Source organism: Rhinolophus hipposideros (genome assembly GCF_964194185.1).
Source record: "Rhinolophus hipposideros genome assembly, chromosome: 13".
In the NCBI taxonomy this organism is placed as follows: domain Eukaryota; kingdom Metazoa; phylum Chordata; class Mammalia; order Chiroptera; family Rhinolophidae; genus Rhinolophus; species Rhinolophus hipposideros.
This window is the reverse complement of record NC_138059.1, coordinates 15,815,622-15,836,538: the sequence shown is the minus strand read 5'-3', so window position 1 is coordinate 15,836,538 and position 20,917 is coordinate 15,815,622. Positions and strand designations below refer to the sequence as shown.

Below are 20,917 nucleotides of genomic sequence, written 5' to 3'. Positions count from 1 at the left end.
GTGAAAAGGGTAGGTTCTGCTCCTCACCAAGTTTAAGGATGGAATGTGGAGCGTCAGGGAAGGGCAAGTATGGCCCCCAGGGACCAGAGCTTCTATCCCTTCACAGAGACGTGGTTCCACCAGAAGTGCCAAGGGGATCCGTAGACCAAGAAGAAAATATTTAGAGGAAAAGAATGTCAGCTCTTCTGCTGTAATTGTGAATTACAAAAGACAAAGGGTCTTATTCATTTTTACATCTCCAATGACAGAAAGTAACAGCATACTGGTGTCTTAAGTGAACGAGGGACTAAACGAAGGTCAGTGAGTGAAGATAACAGCGGTGTATGACTCCAGACCTGCCCCATAACTTTTGAACTTCAGTTTTAACATCTATAACCTGCCCTATTAACACTTAGACTTTCATGAGACTCTAAATTCAAACAGTAGTGGTGAATTGTAAGGGGCAGTATTATTGTTTTTATTAGGATAATGTTTGTCTAGGATATTATTTGAAGGCATTTTTCTTGAAATACAATATTGTTGACGTAAGAAACGTCCAAACCTGTACAGAATTTTTATGTGGCTATGTGAGCCAGACTGACAACAGTTGCCTTGCTGGGAAGCAAAATCTCAACGGATTGAGAAATTGCTCCAGCGAGGGGAAGTTTTGCAGCTAATTTTATACGTTAGAATAAAAAGAAGAGATGTAAGGAGGGTTATGCGAAATCCATTGGTGGTAGATTAAGGGGGCAGAAGAAAGCAAAATGGGGAAATCTCTGGGATTGGATAAACAGTAAAACAGAGACACAGACTTCTTTTACATTGGTGGGTACAGGATAGTTAATAATTAACATTTAGAGTTTGTACAGGTGGTATGTGGGCGACAAGATAACAATGAAGGGCTCTGTGGTCTTGTGCCCTGGTGGGTGGTTGTATCCTGAGGGGTCTGGAAAAGGAGAGGACTCTGACATTTCAAAGGTATATTATCTTAGATGCAAAAAGACAATAGACAGGCTCACTGAGGTCAAGACTGACCTTTGTCAAGGAAGCTACAAGCCTGGGACGGGATTACCCCCATGACCTGATTTTAGTTAGGAAATTTTATGTTCAGACCATCCCATGCAGTTACGTTCGATCTCGGAATTGGGAAAGCCTGGCATGCAGTCCTCCCCTGAGCTCATCAGGCATAGTATGATGCCTCTTTTTCGTCTACGATGTAATGCCCGTATGCAGGAGTCAAACTTGGAGGAAACTGATCAAGGATTGAATCTTTCAGTATTAACCCTGGAAAAGTTTCATGTCTCTCTAAGTCTCAGTTTCCTCATCTGTTAGATAAAAAGAACACTGATACTGCAAAAATGTGGGAGGGAGCAAATGACAGCATTTTCAAAGGATGTTAATCACTAATTGTGAACATTAAAAAAAGTAAAGCATATAAGATAGCATAGTGCCTAGCCCATAGAACATATTCACTAAATTATAGCTATAATTGTTCCGGGGGAGTACCTAAAATACTGATCTTTGCCGCCAGACACATACATTTGAACTCCAGACCTACTACATCCTAGCTCTGTGACCTCAGGCAAGTTTTATTGACTATTTGTATTTTTGTTTGGTTTCTTTAATTGTATACTAAGGATAAAAATCATACCTACCTCAGAGGATGAATTATAAAGGTTATTATGAGAATTAAATTATATAAAACATGTAAAGTACTCAAAGTAGTATCTACCACATAGTGAGTGCCCATTAACTCCTAGCTATTATTCTTCTTATCTGAGGTTCTCTTAGGGACATTTGTGTGGGCACAAGTTGAATCTAGATTATATAAACACCCAAGGGCAGCAACCATGTATTTTCCTATGGTATTTCCTAAAGCTTTTAGCTCAGTGTCTGGCTCCCTGTAACTACTCGATAAATACTAATAGTCATACTAGTGGTGGCTGGTTGTGTGTGTGTGTGTGTTTGTGTAATGAGCTGTAATCTTGAGAAAAGTTGGGAAACCATTTATCTAGAGTCACAAATTAGACTGTGTATTGATTCTGTATTTCAGGGCCTGACTGTAGGTGGTTTATTAATCACCCACTGACAGGAAGCAGACACTGTGAGTTATTGGTCATTTCATTTGTTATATTCTGGGAGCCATCTGGCCAATCCCCCCTGTGTCTTCCCATGTGACCCACCACTGTGGGCAGCAGGCCTTGAACACACTGAAGCTAGAGTTCATCTTAAACTTCAACTGGAATGGACCCAGGGACTTATGACTGAACCCATGGGGGACGTTTGAACACGAACATCGCAGACTCCATTCATCTTCCTGTGACACATCCCTCATTGGTAGAGGCCATCAGTGACATTAAATGGAGTGTCTCATAAATTTAACCTTATGTTTCTGGGCACCAGCTATGTGTGAGGCTGAGTTTCTAGGTGACATCTCATCAGAGAGTTCTCATCTTCTCTTCCCTGAATTCTTTCGAGTTAGACCCCATGTCAAACACATGTTCACTGCCCGTATTTCCGATCGTCCCTGCCCCCGTTCCATCCACTCCAAAGGCTTAAAGAAATGTTGCCTGAATACTGGGAGTTCCCCCAGGGAAGTACTTCACTCTTTAGCACAGTAGCGATACCCTGGATGCAGAAAGGCATTTATAATCACCGTCATAATGGAAATGCCTGAAATTCAGGATGGGGATCCAGTTAGGTCATTTGGGAGACAAGGCATGCAGTGGGCTCTGATGTGATTGATCGAACGTCTAGAACATCCTACGTCTAAGCTCCCTCACCTGAAATTGGGAAATACACGTTCTGAGGCTATGTTTATGAAGAACAAGACCATATCCCTTGTTGTTACACTGTTAGTAAAATGAAGCTTCGTCTGATTTCACAGGGAGAGGAACAAAAGGACGGCAGGAGAAATACCATGCAGGGAGCCGACTGATTGTTCCCTTATTGCATTCATGTTTGCCAGTCTCTTCATTAAAAACACAGTTTAAGTTGTGTTACTATTCCAGACAAAAGCTATTTGACTTTGAAGATGTGGTGAACTATGTGCAGAAATGGACGTGGACTTGCTTTTTTAAAAAAAATAGAACATACAGGAAGACGAGGTTGTGTAGTCGAAGCCCTTTCTGATTAAGCCACCAACTGCTTAAGGATCTGCTTGAAAGTGTGGGACCGGGGGTCAGTGGGTGCTAGTTATGGCTCCCCACATGATGGCAGTGTGACTGTAGCATTGTCACTCACCCACTGAAGTAAGCCTTTCATCGCCTGCTGGCATTGATCAAATAATCGCACGCATATATAATTATCAACCTTTGTCAAGATTTATACTTATATGATGAATATGCCATTACGTATAATTACGGAAAGAAATAAGTTACAGTTAGGAATACCTTCTGTTCTGTTAGGAATACAGAAATAAGTTACAGTTAGGAGTACCTGACTGATGATTCTAAACCAGACTTCTGTAAAATTAGTATGTTACCTAGTGAGAAGATAGTGGAGATCGCACTGGAGGGCTTTCAGCACAATGGTGACATGATCATCTTAGCTTCTGTGGAGCAGAAATTCTCAGACCATCTCCCTGCCAACCTCTCAGGGTCATAGGTCCAAACATAGACATGCAAGAGAAAGCCCTCTTCAGCTAAGAATCACAGCATAAATTGCAAAGTATTTTCATTAGCTTAAGTAGGTTTAAAAATTTTTTTTAATGCCTGCATATGGCAAAAAATTCAAAAATAGTATTAATATGTGTACTGTGGAGGGTCAATTTGCATTTCATCAGGCCCCCACTGCCCCTTTACAAATGCTACTACTAAAGTAAGTTAATGCTACTCCCTGCAACCCATGTCACATGACACGGGAAGAAGCACTGTGTTCTCTAAGTGGGAAGTCTGGTCTTTCAAACTGAGATCTATAAAGAGCTGCCTCATTCATAATTCAGGGCGTAGCAACTGCTATCAGCCCATCAAGAGAAGTGGAGGGTGGAAATATGTCTTAGTCAGCTGGGGCTACCATATCAAAATACCATTGACTGGATGGCTTAAACCACAGACATTATTTTCTCAGTTTTAGAGGCTGAAAGTCTGAGATTAGGGTGCCAGCTTCTAGTGAGTCCTCTCTTTTTGGCTTGTAAGTAGATGTGCTCACGACCTCATGACCTCTTCTGTATGTGTGTTTAGAGATCTCTCTCCCTCTTCTCATAAGGCAAGCAATCCTATTGCATTTAGGACTCCCGCCTTATGATCTCATTAACTGTAATCTCATAAAAGTCTTGTGTCCACATATAGTCACAGTAGGGGTTAGGATTTCAACATTAGGATTTAGGGCAGGGCACCACTCAATCCATAGTAACAAAATTCTACCCTCCTCTTTTAGGACTCGGAACCTCATGCTTCATTTTCAAGGGGATGTAGGCTTTCCAAATCCTTGCTACATAATGCTCAAGAAACGTTAAGTATATAGAATTTCAATGTCCCTCTTTTTATGTTCCTCAGATTTCTTTCTTCATCTTTTTCTGGACTCTCTTTTGCCTTTTCAATCTGATACAATAGTCTCCATAGTTCAGGCAGCGAAAATGTATGCCTGCATTGCCTTCTAAAACACATCACCCATTTGTAGATTCCAGTTCTCTGACTATGTGAGGTTGGCAGGCTACAAGCAGGAAGGAATTCTTCTTGTTCATTCTTTGATGAAATCTTTTCATGGAAGAGTTCAGTTACATTAAATAGCATAGTGTACCCTGCCCACTTGAACAGAAGAAAACATAGGTCAAACCTTTCTTTATGTGTAACACACATCACAGTTTTCTCTTCGGAATTTCTATTAAGGACGATGTCAAATTCATGATACCTCTGGGTGAGGGGAAGCTGGGAAAAAGAAACAACAATCTCAACAGACCATAACAGAGTTTCTGTTGTTCTCTACAGCCAGAGGCAGAGACGTAACTCCCTGCTTATAAACACTTTGACCTTGCCTACCGATCGCTCTAGTGACTTCAGCCGGGGTTTCCTGAAAATCAGATACCCATCTGGTGCTTATTCAGTCCCAAGAAATCGGTTCCTTAATTAAACAGGGATGCACTTCCTAAACAACCACTCACCTGGAGGTTTCTGAACAAATAAAAGTTGATGTCAGAAGGGTGTGAGAGTATACTGCCTGCTCATTTCGAGTTCCTCTTCAAAAATCCTTCAGGTAATTTGGTCATTTCTAGTGTCAATTCAAAGACTCTCCCCTTCTCCTAACCCCCATACAATTTGCACCTGGCTAATGAAAATATAATAGATAAGAACCCTTAGAAGTCTTTAGTTAATAGCCAATTAGGCAGGTTTACCTGGGAAACTCCCCTCCTTTAACTAAAACAAGCCCTTAGAAACAGGTTTTGATGAGATAGTTTTCAGAGAAACTAGCCAGCAAGAGAGAAGTACTTCCTGGATTAAAACTTTGCCTATAAAGGGCTTAACTTCAAAAAGCATCTTTAGGTGAATATTACTCTCAAGACGGGAGTAAAGTTATTTAATATCAGCTGGAGGGAACCCATTAACAAAAGGAGGAAAGAAAATCTGTTTCCGTACAAGAAAAGTAAGTTATCATTCATTTATTCAACAAGTATTTACTTGGTACCTAGTAGATGACAGACACTGTACCCCTGATAGAGACAGCAATAGTCCCCGCACGTCTGAAGCTTACAGTCAGGTTGGGGAGGAAGTAATGGAGTAAACCTAGAAATAAACTCTTACAACGGTGGTAAGCCAATTTCAGAGAGTGATAAGAGAGTTGAAGTCCATAACACAAGTTATGTGTGATGGTGTGTGGCTAAGAAGGGATCATTTAGCTGAGCTTCTTAGGGAAGGGCTTTCTGAAGAAAGTGACTTCTGATCAGACAATAGAATGCTGAGAACACTACCCATTCCAGAGGTGCAGTCAGAGCCTTCCTTCCAGATATAGGGGTAAGTGTGGTAATCCAGATGAGACATGTCAGTGAGGCTAGCGCTAAACCAACAAGGCGACACTTAAGCCATATGTGGCCAGAGAAGTGAGTAAGGCCAGACCATTGCAGTGTCGGGAGGGTCAGGGTAAGGATTTGGCATTTTAGTTGAAGGACAGTGAGAAACCGTTGTCATGTCTTAAGATGTGAGTGAACTGATTTGATATACATGCAAAAGGATCATTTTTGGTGGTAGTGATGTGGCTAGAGTTGAAGCAGGAAGACCACAGGAAGCAGTAAGGTAATTGTCACCAGGACACTCATCATCAAATGCTTAGGTCCTGAAAAGCAGAAGAGTGAGTCTTACCTCCATCACTTATATCCAAGTGTCTTCGATTAAGTCACCTAGTTTCTCTGAGCCTTCTGAGTTTCAGGCGGTAAAATGAATATTCTAGTTACTTAATGAAGCTGTCCATACTTCATAAGGATACTAAGCAGATAATGTATGTGAAAGAGTTCATTATTCCTAAAGTGCTGTGTAATAAGGGATATTTCCTTGGATCCTAAATTTGAAGTCAGTGCCCAACATGTTAGAAGGATACGAGAGAACTAAATGGTAAAACAGATATACAAAAGGAGACATTTATGCTTAGTGTACAAGAATGTTAACATTTTTGTTTGTTTCTACATATTTTTCTAGGTACTTGAAGTTCAATGGTTCCTAAAATGATAATAATAACATTTTAAATGCCTGTAAAGTCTAAGAAACTGTACTGTCTTATATTTATTAACTTCCATATTATAGATACTATTATTTTTCCTCTTTTACTCAAAGAGGATTAGGGCTCAGAGGGTTAAGTAACTTGCACAAAATCAAGCAGGTAAATGGATTTGAGTCTGGTCAGTCTGGGCTCTTAACTACTAGCTCTGCTGCTTATAATAAGTTTAAGGGTTTTCTAAAGCTAGAAGTTAATCATTCCTGCAGAATGATTAGGTCTTTGGTATGTCTTGGTAGCAGCCAACAGTTAAAAATAGATGAGAGTTAGCTCCTCTTAGATCAAAATCTGCTGTAGGTACAGATATCTATTAGCGAGCAGACCCCAAATTGTCACACAATGTGAATGTACATTTTGCTGAAGTCCCAGTTCTCATCAAATTTTTGGTCTTCTGAACACTATTTGCATTATAGGTTGACCTTAAACAAATGTGACAATATCCAGTGGTAGGATGTCAGGCACACAAGTATTCCTAGAATCAGAGTTAGAATACAGGTCAGTTCAGAGAGGTCAAACGTAGGGCACTGATGCTAAAAATATTTTGTTTCTAAGTATTTTATTGTTTTTGATGCGTTTGTAAAGAGGATTGCTTTCTTAATTTCTCTTTCAGATAGTTGATTGTTAGTGTATAAAAATGCAACAGATTTTTTATTTGTTGCTTTTGTATCCCGCGACTTTTAATTTATTAGTTCTAATAGACTTTTGGTGGAGTTCTAATAGATTTTTAAGGTTTGCTATATTTAGGATTATATCATCTGCAAACAGAAATCATTTTTTACTTCTTCCTTTCCAACTTGGTGCTTTTTTTTTTCTTGCCTAGTTGTTGTGGTGAGGACTTCTAGTCCTGTAGTCAGAGTGGGTACCCTGGTCTTGGTCCTAATCTGAGAGGAAAAGCTTTTAACTTTTTACTATTGAGTATGACAACTATTACTACAGAAATTCAAAAGATCATAAAAGGTTACTATGAATAACTATATCCCAAACAAACTAGACAACCTAGAAAAAAGAAAAGAAAAAATTCTTAGAAATGTACAACCTACCAAGACTATATCTGGAAAAAATAGAAAATCTGACCAGACCAATTATTAGTAAGGAGATTGAATCAGTAATCAAAAAAAATCGAAAATCTCTTAACAAATAAAAGCCCAAGACTAGAAGGCTTCACAGGTGAGTTTAAATATTTTTTTAAAAATTTATACCAGTACTTCTCTAACTTTTCCAAGAAATTGAAGAGGAAAAGATACTTCCAAACTCATTTCACGAGGCCAGCATTACCCTGACACCAAAGCCAGACAAGGACACTTTTAAGAAAAGAAAATTACATGCCAATATCCCTGATTAATATAGATGCAAAAATCCTCAGCAAAATATTAGCAAACCACAGTTGACAGCACATTAAAAGGATCTTAACCATAACTGAGTGGGATTTATCCCTGAGATGCAAGGATGGTTTAACATACAGAAATCAGTCAGTCAATGCTAGACACCACATTAACTGAATGACGGATAATAATTATATGATCATTTTAACAGATGCAGAAAAAGCACTTAACAAAATTCAACATTTTTTCTGGTAAACACTCTCGACAAATAGCTGTAGGAGGAATGTACCTCAACATAATAAAGGCCATTTGTGACAAGTCCACAGTTAGCATCATACTAACCAATCGTAAAAATAAAGGGTGAGGAATTGGGTACATTCTGTATTCCTACAGGGATACAGCGGGTGTTACTTTAGGCTGGTATTTCTCCACATTTTTTTAATTGCCCCCAAAGGAGAAAATTTTTAAGTTAATATAACTTAATTTAAGGAGAGAAATTAAATATTAAGGTATAAGATTGGGGGGGGTAGGGTTGTGTTTTGGAGGGTCATGAAGCTCACACTGTTTTTGCCCCTACCACTTTTGCCCACGTGCTGATTATATTGGTCCCTTTGAGAATGCATGCTTCAGCCAGTCTCATGCCTTGAATACCCGTAATTTCACTAAGGAGAGCCCATTTTACTGCAATTATGCTAAGTGAGAAAGTCTCTGGTATTGTTGGGAGATGGACAGGGCTGAATCCCTGGAAGGTAGACCTTCTGATGAAATGCTAATTCACCTTTCGGGAAGTGGGAATTCTGACCAAGTGCCTACCTATATGTAGAAGGTAAATTAATCTGACTAATGTGTGCAGAGGAGCATGCTGTGCCTAAACATTAAAATAAATTACCGACATAATAACAGGAATCCAGAACAAGGAAGTGGACAGAGAAAAAGTGTTCTGTGCAGGAAATAGCTTAGACTATAGAGAAAGGATGAAAGGATGGGGTTTGGCAGGGGAGGAATATAAACAATGTGCACATGGAAAGCGGCCCAGCTTCTGTCATCACAGTTCCTCCTCAGGTACATGAAATGGACTTCTAAGGTTCCTATTTCTTTAGGCGCCACACCGCAGTCGGTGAGAATTGGGCAGGTGAGAGCAGTGAACTTCCTGGAAGGAAGGCCATTATCTGTGCTGTCGTATCTTCTCTCAAAGGACACATTGCTTCTGCTGGGACAAGGTCCAGTAGAGGCAAAGGCCTCCTTGAACATCTAAACCAGACCAGTTGGGAGCGTTTCGCATAGTGAGACAAAGGCTGGGCCTAGAAATGATGACAGTGGTTCTAATTCTAGTCGTTGTACAGCAGGAACCGTTTCACGGCAAGAGACAGCCTCATCGCTGGGGCTTCAAAATTCATGAAAGCTGCAGGTCTTCTGCCCACAAGAAAAGTACATGTAGGCTCACATACATTTTGTGTTCAATTTCAGAAGGTTCATGGCCTATGGTCCCAGTAGGGAAGTTGATTTGACATGTGATGAAACTTTTTGCTGCTCAGTTGCGAAGAGATGTTGTACCTTGGTTAATACAAATATTGTTGTGTCATCATTTGTCATGTTTCAATATTTATATCGCCTGGATTCTGCTCCAGGAGACCATGATCCTGAATTTTCAGTGTTCTAGAAATGGGGATTGTTTTCCCCTCGCTAGTGCATCATTATACCCACCAGGTCTATAAATGGCCTCTCCTTTTGCAACTGTGTGCTCTCAGAACGGCTCAGTTCTCAGGGCAGCTGATTCTGCTTGGCAGTTGTGGGAGGTGTGATTGAGTCATTCTGGAATCTCAAAGAGAGAGTTGTTAGAGGGAGCAGCAAACAGTCACTGATTCAGTCGCTCCTTGGGTTCCAAACAAGCTGGTACTTACCACAGTTGACATTGGAAGGAAGTTCCGCTGCTTCTTTAGTGGTTGTTAGATGTGGAGGAGATGAAAGGCATACAAAAGCAGAAGTCCTAATGGGCAGGCACAGTGGGAAGTGTGGAAGGGGGGTTTTTCGGTGGCCTTGTCTTTTTCCACCCATTTAAGATAAGGCTTAGGGTACATAAGATGAACATCTGTCAGTTTAGTAGCAAATGAGGCCAAGTGATAGTAGAGCTATCTACTAAAGATAGTAGAGCCCAGTATAGCTGTGGTTCTGAAGCTGGACTGCTTACATGTGAAGCCTTGCTGCCATGCTCGGTGTCCTTTCATTTTTCTGTGACTCAGTTTCTCCATCTACACAATGGAGGAGTTAATCACAATATTCCCTTGTTAGGATTGTTCTGAATATTAAATGGGAGAATATATGCAAGGCACTAAGAACAACACTTAGCAAGCAGTGAGATCTCCAGAAACAACAGTGCCTGTCTGTAATTGAATTCACTGATGTGTTGCTTGAGAATGATTGTACCCTGCGCTGTGTGGACATGGCTGTTTAGGCCATTGAATTGAGAGATTTTATAGTTTCCAAGAATGTTCATGCTACATTTACTACCTGTTTAAAAGTATAAAGTAGATATTCAAAGCAGAAAATCCCCTGGCAACCATGGCAGTCAAATCAACTGGATCCTATGTGTCCAGGAGTGCCTGCAAAGTGTGCTAAGCACTGCTGAAACCTACAGGAGGTGGGTGTCCACGGGTCTGTCTTCCCTGCCTCCTGGGAGATTATTATCCCATTTCTTAATCAGAGCTTGGCCTATACTGTTACACATGCTTTTTAAAAAGTTACAAAGAAGAAGTGGTACAGGAGGTCAGAAAGCATAATGATGTAAGTAAGGTATGAGGTCTTTAGGAGTTTAGGGAGTCCAAAGGATGCGTCTGAAATGGGACAGGCAGGGGTGGCGGGAGTATCTGCAAAGCCTTCCTGAAAGAGAGAGGCTTTGAAAAATTAGCAGGCCTGGGAGAGGCAGATATGAGAAGGAAATGGATTCCAGACAGCGCTATTGAAGGCCCAGAGGTTGGTGGGGATGGTGATGGTGGCCGGGGAGGAATGGGTGCTGTAGGGTGCGTGGTCCCAAGTGAGGGCAGGTGGTGAGCAGCACAGGTGAGCGAGGACCTTGTCATTGGTACGGAAGCTGCAGAAAAGGAAGGAACTGAAGGAAAAGTGTAGGTGATTTTGAATGCTGTGGTTGCTGTTGCTTTCTGGACAGGGGAGGCACAATAGGTTTCTCAGCCAGATCAGAACTATGCTACGGCACCTTTGTGAACCATTTTACCCTTTCAAAAGTACAGGTCATACTTTATTTTTTTCCTTAGGGCAAGATTACACAATACATAAAGGCGTCATTCATTGCCTCACTTTTGCCTTAGATTTGGCTAGCCATGTCACGCATATTACAAATAAAGCAGAAAGATCAAGAGATTGTCCTGTTCACATCCAGAGAAGGATTAGGAGGAAGGGGTCCATATGGACCACCTGTGGACCACTCTGCAAAACTACTTGTTTGGACCAATCTGCTTTTCTTCCTACTGTAACTGTGTCAAAAGATGTAATAAGAATGATGTCCTTATTCATAAAATAGATCCATGTTGCCATATTTTTAAATAGACCCTGCTATTTTATAATTTAAGCCATAAGATAAAATCCAACCTTTGTACAGTACTTTTAAATCAACAAAATATCATTTGATCATTTAATAATTTGACCTTCCCAATAACTGATAGGTAGATAGGTTAAAATATGATTGATATTTTTATTATGAGAAATCTAGCAGTCAGAGAGGACCGGTGACTAGTCTAAGAGATGCACTCAAAATTAAAACAAAAGTTTGCACTCCAGACCTTTTCAAAACTTCCATAGTCCACCATATTTTACTAGCTGTTTCTGCTTACCTCAATTCAAGCCATGATCCCTCATTTGATGGTAAGTTTCCGTAGACTACAGGGTACTTTCTACTCTTGTTAGAATTCTTCCTGGCCTGATTATTTGAGGTCTGTGGGTAGGTGCCAAGATGGAAGACTACAGATGACTTATCTGATACAGAGGCTGGCTGGCCCCCCTCTGCATGGTGCAAAAACTAGTCAACAGCATTAAGGGACTCTGCCATGGCTGAGTGGCTTGGCTATGAGACGTGTTGCTGTTTGTTGATTTTCTGGCCTGTCTTCCTCTCCTCTCATCTTCCACTTCCAGGACAGAGCTACAGGGAGAGTCTGAGAGAGGGGCTCTTCCCTTTCTGGCTGGCTACCCATCTGCGTCAGAATGGTGTTGGTTTTGGCACCCGGTGGGTGCTGGACACGAGGCCATCCTTGGGTGGCTGAAATGATTTCTTTCTAATGGTTTCTTGACCTGTGAAGCCAGAAGAACGTTATTTTTGCCTAGAGAGACCTCAGCATTTTAATGGGGAGCTTGGTTTTGCACATTTTTAATGCCCTACTCAGTTCTAAAGAAATGAAAAGAGCTAGGTCATTTTCAAAGACATGAGTTTACAGGTTGGCAAGTCAGCTAGTGGGCCTGCAGCTGAGCTCATGCTCCCCAAGGTGTACTTGTCTAATTGAGGAAGGGAAACCCATCATCCCCCTGTTGTTTTGCATTACCTAAAGGCCAGCCCTCCCACGGGGCAGCGGTGGATGCAAGTTCTGGCACCCATACAAAATGCTGAGAAATATTTGCTGGGTCTTCAGAACCTTGTCTAGTTGAACAGCTTAGTGTGGAAGGGATTGTCGGAGCAGCACATCCAAATCCAGCTGAAAGCAGTAAACTGCGGGTGGTAGAGATTAGCTAGGGTAACGGGGAAAGCCCTGACCTGTGAATGCCATGGGACATGCCTGTGTGTTCCAGGCAGCAGCAGTGTCCTCTGAAATTCTTGCCAGTTAGCACTCAAAAGCAGTGTTGTTCAGTGACTGGATGGACGCCTAGTGCATTCCTCATTGGGGCTCTAATGAAACCTTTCCTTGTACCTGGGAGGCCCTTTACCAAACACATTTGTTCTTACATTCAGGCAGCAAATAGTATAAGAATCTTCCAGGTGTAGAGTACTGCACTATGGATATGATAGATGTGACTAAGTCAGGATTCACTTGCTCAAGGAATTTGTAATCTCGCAAGGGAGACAGATAGGCTACAAGTTGAGACTAAAGGTGCAAATGACAAATGAGTGCTGTGGGAGTTCATAGAGTGGGGAACAAGCCCAGAGCTGGCAAGTTGAGGGGAGTGTCCACAAGTTCAAACAAGCAAACAAGAAGTCAACTAGAATGTAATTCAAGAGTTACTGAATAAAACAATATAGGTAACAAAAGCTACCATTTTCTGAATATCCATTAAGTTTAGGGTCTCTTCCATACATTATCTCAAATGTCACATTTTATAATACCCGTTTTCCAAAAATTGCGTGAGCCCACACAGCAAATGATGGTCGGCCTGGGGTTAGGATATATCTACCACTATGGTGACTAAATTCTATGTGAATACAAGGTTGCTTCTTGATTAATATTATCAATTCTGCACAACTACCTTCTTCTCTGATACTCTTCTCCATACCTAATTCTCAACATATCTTGCCTACCTTTATTTTTCACTTTAACATTTGTCATCATCTAACACGCAATATACTATATTTCATCAATTCTGAGATGCTCCTTTATTCATATTTTTGTCCCTGTGAGGTTAAGAATGGCAAAATCTGTGGAATTCATGGAATGGCAAAGTCTGTGTTGTCGTTTTCTTTGTATGTAAAAGTCACAGGGCATTCAAATTGGTGGCATCTGAAATTCCTTAAATATTTTGCTCATTCTCTATTGTTTAGTTTCTTTCTTTCTTCCGTAGAATATAAGCTCCAGGAGAGCAAGGATTTTTGTCTGCTTTTTTCTTCTTTGTAGCCCCATAAGTTGGGACGTCATTGAATAAGTTAATGACTGATTGGATATAAAGTGTCAGTAGCTATAAGAGGTGCTGCATATAGAGTGAAGAATAGAATAGACATGGTATTTACCCTCCTGGACAAGATGCAAATTAAACAAATAGGCAGGCAAATAAGCACATCAACAAATGTGCAGAGTTACATGGGAAGGTAAGAGAAGTGAAAATGGTAAGGTGCTGTTGAGACACTAAATGAAGTGGTGTCCAAATTTAGAGTGGAACGTCAGAGAAGGCCTCTCCAGTCTGACATCAGAACAGTGATGCCAGAGAAACCAAGAACCCAGACTGCTATGCGGCCTGGAATATATAATGGCCAATTTTGACCATCCTACTCCAAAACATTGTCTCCCCTCTTATAACAGTGCACACTAATTGTATCTGCATGCATTTTTAGTTATATCTGTGTAGATATCCTTTTGGTCCACCTAGATTACCAAGGTATTCACCTTGGTAATGGATTAACAGATAATAGGCCTGAGTGCTAGTTCTAGGTCTGCTCCACTTTCCAGATTGGAGAAGTTATAAAACTCTCCAGACCTCAGTACCTTTAGTGTAAAATTAGGTTCTTATATTAGAGACTCTCTAAGGGGTCATTGAACTTTAACATTTGAATTCTGTAATTATCATTCTATGTCAACAAACAGTTATTGAGGACCTACTATGGGCTAAGCTGCTGAACTTTCTGCACGGCCCTGGAGGAATTAAGATGAAAGAAAGGATGACAAATAGTATTCATTTAAGGTATCCATGGTCTTGAGGATGATACTGATGCATTAATGACTTCGATATAATGCAGCCTTGAATTTCCTCTGCTTCTGAACTTTCAACGACTATCACTGTCTACCTTAAGTGTGAGCAAAGTCTCTATTTTAGTAAAGGCACTTAACCCTGCCTACCGCCAACAGATGGGGCAAGTGGTCACATCCACTACACACTATTTCATTGGATTTGAGAGCTAGTGGATGAGGGAGCTTTGAGAATCTCAGCTGCTTGTAGGAAAATAAGCATCTATGTGCCAGGGTAACATTGGAATTGAAAGTCAGGGTCACTTTGTTCCACCTGGGTAAGGATGAAAGTGGGGGAGCTCTGGGGTGGATCAAAGATGCCATTTAGGTCATTGATGTCTCAGTGGAATTTTGAAGGAAGAAGAATTAGGCAGGTATATTAGCTGGGATGCCTTTGATTGCAAAATATAGACTACCCAACTAAAGAGAGATTTGATAAGAAGTACAGTCATTATTCTACCCCAAATAAAGTACAGAGGCAGGGAAATTCCAGGTTTAGTTCAAGGGCTCAAAATGTGACTGAGGAATTGAGCTCTTTCTACCTTTCTTCTTGTTCTCAGAATACTGTGTGTTTTTTTTTTTTCCTTACATTTTCCCCCTCATGATTGCATGATAGATAGCTGCCAAATTTCTTGGCATGGTTTCTTGGACAACTATATTTAAAAAGGCTGAAAAGAGGCCATTTTTCTGTGATCAAAAATCCTTTTGATCACAGAAAAGAACCATGTTCTTCTTGTCCTGTTTTCTCCTTTCTCACCCCAGTCTCAGCAGACCCCCCCTTCTGGTCCCAGTGACCATGGCTGGGCCACATGCCCAAGCTCTAAATGCAAGAGAGGCTAAGAAAGTATATGCCTAGCCTTTACAGCCTTCATATTGGGTAGCAGATGCAGTCTGCTAGGAGGAAGTGTGTTTTCCAAGCAGGGAAGTAGTGAATGGTGTGGTGGCTGGGTAAGCCTCCAACAGTCTTCAAAACAGGAAAAGAAGGATGGGGAGTTATTAATGGAGCTCACATTCAGACCCTGCCACAGTCCTTTGCTTTCTGAATTGTAGGCATTCAACTGATATTTGTTGATTGTAGGATCATTGTCAGGGACATGGAAAAATCAATGTCAGTGAAGACAAATGAGTAGTAAAATCAGTTTATTCTTTCCAGGCCATGACTGGATGAAAAAAGAATAATAACTTTTTGTCACTTGAATAAGTGACTATTGCTCTTTCTCTCTGGGATGGCTAAACAAAAATACTAATTCAACATCAGGAGAGGTAGTGGTGATTTTTTTTAAAACCATGTCTAATTTGGCAACAGTTATGTAATCTAAAAGCAAATGAGGGAAAAATCTGAGTTCAATGGAAAAAGACCAAATCCTAGGAATGAAAGTTTACTGAAAACACCATGTGTGGTGTTCTAATGAAAACAAGAGTGTAAAATGGCCCCAGGGCTATGGAAAAAATTTAGTTGATCCTAATAAAGTACTCAGTGTCTGTTTATTACACATGGAAACTCACAACAAGGAAGCAGAAGAGGGTACAAAATTAGTCCATTTTTAAAAATCGACTATAGAGACAAGAAGACATTAACATTTAAAAAAATTTTTTCCTTTGCCTTTCTCATAAGTACAAACAAAACAGAAAGCCAAAAAGTTGTCTTCTCACTAAAATAATCACAACAAAAACAATATTTCATAGATACTAAAAGAAGACAGGAGTCATGGTGTTGAAAGGGGGTGAATTATTTTAAATAATTCATATGAAGTACTGCAGAGAGACTTCAAAATCAGTATGAGTATGCCACAGCACACTAATCCTTTGAAATGACTTTTCTCCATATCGTTTAAGCCAGTTAAACCCTTTTGCAGAAATGTGACAGCTTGCCTGGAGAACGGAAAGCATTAGAGATGAATAAAAGCTATGGCGTTATTTCCCACTGCTCTTTCTTGGATGAGATTGCTCCATTTTTAAATAACTGGGCCTATTTAACATCAAACACAATGTATACGCAGTGTTTTTTTTTTCTTTTTTAATCTGGAGTTTTATCCTTTTGTTCCACTCCACCCTACCTTTCTTCTCATGAATGCAAAGGCATGCCCTAACACAAAGAAAAGGACCACAAAGGACCACAGGCAGTTGACTCATCTTTAAAGGTTTCCAGTTTCATAGTGTTTGCTATGATGTCTCAAGCCACGTACCACATTTCTGCTGTAAATTTTTCTCTCCACCTAGAATAGGTTCACAATCTTTGTGGAGATGCTACATGACTTTGTTGATCAATTTTCTAACCACTTGGAATTCCTAGATTCCTCTAGTTCCTTGAACGTAAGGATGCAATTTCTGCACTTCTTTCAGTATCTAATAAGACCTGGTGTACAGGTTCTTCCACAGGAGTCCACGTTAGCGTTACATCGGGAGCTTTTTCCTACACAGAGGTGTCTACTTGTCTTGGCACGTCAAATCAGAATCTCTAGGGTTGGCGAACATACTTAGAAATGTTCTTTGAGTTATTCTGATGTATGGGTCGCATTCAAACCATTAGTCTATTGGAAGTCATACATTTATCCTCAAAAACAAAAAGAAAAGAAATAGTGAGAAAAGCAAAGGCTTTAGAGGTAACTCTTCCATCTGACGACCGACCACGATACCTAACCAGTATGGTAATACTGGGAATTGGCGCGGGATAATGGTTAAGAGACCAACTCTGCTGTGTGATCTGCATTATATTGAGTAGCCACGCTGTATGCCTCAGTTTACGCATCTTGTAATGAGTATAATAATGCCTGCAGTAATTTTAGGATTAAATTATGTATTACATATAAGATTAAAAACAAAGTATTCGCTGGTAGCTTGTCATAAAGTAGTTGTTCAGTTTTAACTGTTATTTTCTCAGGCTACTCAGAAGCTCCCTTAAATAGTATGTTTGATTTAAAAAAAAAATGAAAATATGAATACTTATAAATAAAGACATGTTATTTAATCGATAGAAAATTTAAAAACCTGAGAGTCATGGTGGGATTTTGTTTTAGGTCCTTGGCATTATAAATATTCGGTTCATATTTTAATTTAAATAATTATGGTAGCATATATTAGCATGGAGAATGCCAGAGGCCCTTTTAATGATAATAGGAAAACATGAAGGTATCATAGAATGGTATCTAGGAATTATTGACCTGGATAATTAAAGATGGTGTCATTTTCTGCAGGCCAGGAATATTTTGGGCTCCACTTTCCAGTAAGAAGATTAAAAATGCATTTAGTGTATCCACACAAAGGCATGAGAAGACAATGGTAATTCTTAAAACGAAGTTATTTGATAGAAATATTTTTAAACATTCATAGATAAAATTAGTTATCATAGATAAAATTAGAGATTTGTTGTGGCTCTTTATATTGTGGTTAGGGATTTGTTTGTTTGAATTAAAAATGGAAAAAGAGCACAATAATCTTTTCAGTGCTTGGGAGTCTTCTACATGTCTTCGCATGGTCCTGAGTCAGACTTACTTCTGGGGATGGGGGAATTCCATGTGAGTGCCTTCTTTCGAGTGTCCTCTTTAGACAGTGTCCTCTCCTAGTAATGCCCTTTTGGGGGTGTGGTGTTAATAGAAATACTGTAACAAAAATCTTTGCTCATATACCCAAATGTATGCCAGAGACTTTAAGCCAAATGGTTCATCCAACAGACAGAATCCCATGATGCATAAATTGTATTTCAGCAACTCTGATATACCATAGGACATCCTTGCCATCTTTGTAAGAGATTATAAACTGCACAGGCAGCAGAACCAGTTGCTCTCCACAGTTTTTAGCATCACCATCAGCAGTGACAGCATGCCAGAATTTTAGAATTGACAGGGGTCTCATGGTGGGCCCTCCAAAGATGTCCACATTCTAACCTTACATGGTTAAGGGAGCTTTGTAGATCTGATTACATAAGGATCTCGGAATGAGGTTATCATGGATTGTCATATGGGCAAGAGAGAGGATAAAGTCAGTGGAAGGAATTGTGACCACATAAGAGAGGTTGGTGTGATGAGATCTTGAGCCAAGAAATACCAACAGTTTCTAGAAGCTGGTAGAAGCAAGAAACTGATTCTCCCCGGGAGTGTCCAAAGGGAACCAGCCCTGATGATACAGTGATTTTAGCCCCGTAAGTCTCATTTCAAACTTATGACCTCCAGAAGCGCACGATAATAAATTTGTGGGGTTTTTCTTAAGATACTAATTTGTGAATGTGGTACAGCAACAACAGGCAACTAATTCAGACTTCATAGATAATCAAATCCAATCTTCTTATTTTTGATTGAGTTATATAAGGCCCAGAGAGCTCGGTCATTCATTTATTCATTCACTCAACAGTAATATAATAAGCTGTTAACATCTGCTAGTCACTGTTAGCAGTAGGCATAGGCTTTGTGCTATACCTTTTTAAACCGTTCTCCCAGGATCCCGGAAATCAACTCTAGAGTGGAAAGACCCTCCCCCTCCATCCCCAAAGAAAGGTATTCGGAGCTAATGAATTCTGAGGGTGGTATACCTGATCCCCAGAGCTGCACTGTTTCAATTTCTTCCAAAGGCTTGGTAGTTCACTTTCATTTGATTTTTTGAAACTACCAGGTCCTTATAATAATTTCTTTCATTCATGCAAGTTGGCTGGAATAGATTTTTGTGGCTATTTTTACCCACTCTAGTAAATTATCTAAATATTCGATAGTGTCCTCTGATCGGTGCAGAGGATTGTGATGATGTTATAGGGCAACACATTATTTTTAGCAAGCTCATTTTATTTCCCAGAAATAGTCTGCAGGTCTTTAACTGATGTTTCACCCCCAACAAGCTAAGACCATATCTTAATCCCAGCATTTGGAAACTACTTTTCTCTGTCCACATGGGGGGAAAAATGTGAACCACAGACTGAATTTGCAATCCTCTGATGTCTGAGCTGCTACATTTGTTATGGACAGAATACTTTTATTATAAATATGAATTTCATAATAATTTCTCTGAATATTACCTACCATCAGCAAATAACAAAAATTGCCTTTGCTGGATAACCTTTAAAAACAGCCATGGAAGAGCTGATGGCAGGTATATAATGCCTTAAACAAGTAGCTGTCATCCCATTCAAGAAATCGCAAGTTCTTCCAATAAAGAGAAAGGGTAAATCAGAGAGCAGAGGCACTGCCTGCATGGCACAGGTCTATGAGGTTTGGTTTTGGACTCTCAATGAATCTGGTCCTGGACATTCTTGAGACTTCACATTCTTGTGTCTCCCCTTGCAGAGCTTGACAAACTCTGATGCTAGCAAGGTTCAACAGGTCGGTTAAGTGATTGAGGTTTGAATTCACGCTCCCCCATTTGATTTCCTGGATCAACTCAGTCAATCACTCTTAGCCTTGAGGTCCTCAAGTAAAAAGTGGGACCAATAATAGTGTCTGCATTCTAGCAGAATTATAAAGTATAAGCAAACCGATATGTGGATGACAGTCATAGAGATGTTCTCAAACATTCTGGTTCTTTTCTCCTTCTAGGTGAGATTGAACTTTCTCACCCCTTTTAGAGTAAGAGCGATAGCCAATTGACTTATTTTGGCCAGTGAAATATGAGCAAAACTGACACATGCCACTTCCAGGAGGACGCCTTTAAGAGCTAGTATTAGATCCACAGTCTCATTGTCTGCTCAGCAATATCGGTGTTCCAGGTGGTGGCCTCTCCCTCCACTGGGGTCCTGGAGTGACGGTGATTTGGTGCTGAGCCCCCAGCTGACCTGAAAGAAACCTCTGTTGTTTCAAGCCACTGATACATTTTTGGGTTGTTTACATCTACCACATACGTTAGCCTGCCTGGAATCACCTGTAAAGCACGTAATACCTAATGACCTGTCAGTTGGATGAGAGGTGAGGTCATGGAGATGTTAAATTTACTCATTTAAGAAAAGTTTACTGATCACCACCTATATACCGCACAAGGTGAATCCCATGGTGAGGGGGCAAATGGAATCCCTGGCTTCATGGAGCTCACAACTGTGCTAGGTTGTGAGCAACCCAGCTGGGTTGTATGCAACTGTGCTGCATATTGACTAGCATCCCAGAAGAACTGAGGAAAACAATCAGAAAAGTTTCACATCTCCACAGGAGAGGAAAAGCTAGGTTGGCCAAAACTCTTCACATAAGACGGAAGGGTGATGAATAGTTAATCTGACCACCAACCAAAGGTCTGATGGGTACAGTAGATGTAACCTGGTTTATGTTAGTCCTGGGCATCCCTACAGAT

The 20,917-nt window shown here is 40.3% G+C and overlaps 1 protein-coding gene across 1 annotated transcript in view; it reads left to right on the top strand.

The window, feature by feature from the left end:
* Positions 1-20,917, top strand: part of COLEC10 (collectin subfamily member 10) — a 412,450-nt gene that overhangs the window by 267,058 nt on the left and 124,475 nt on the right. The gene's annotated exons all lie outside the window — the stretch shown is intronic.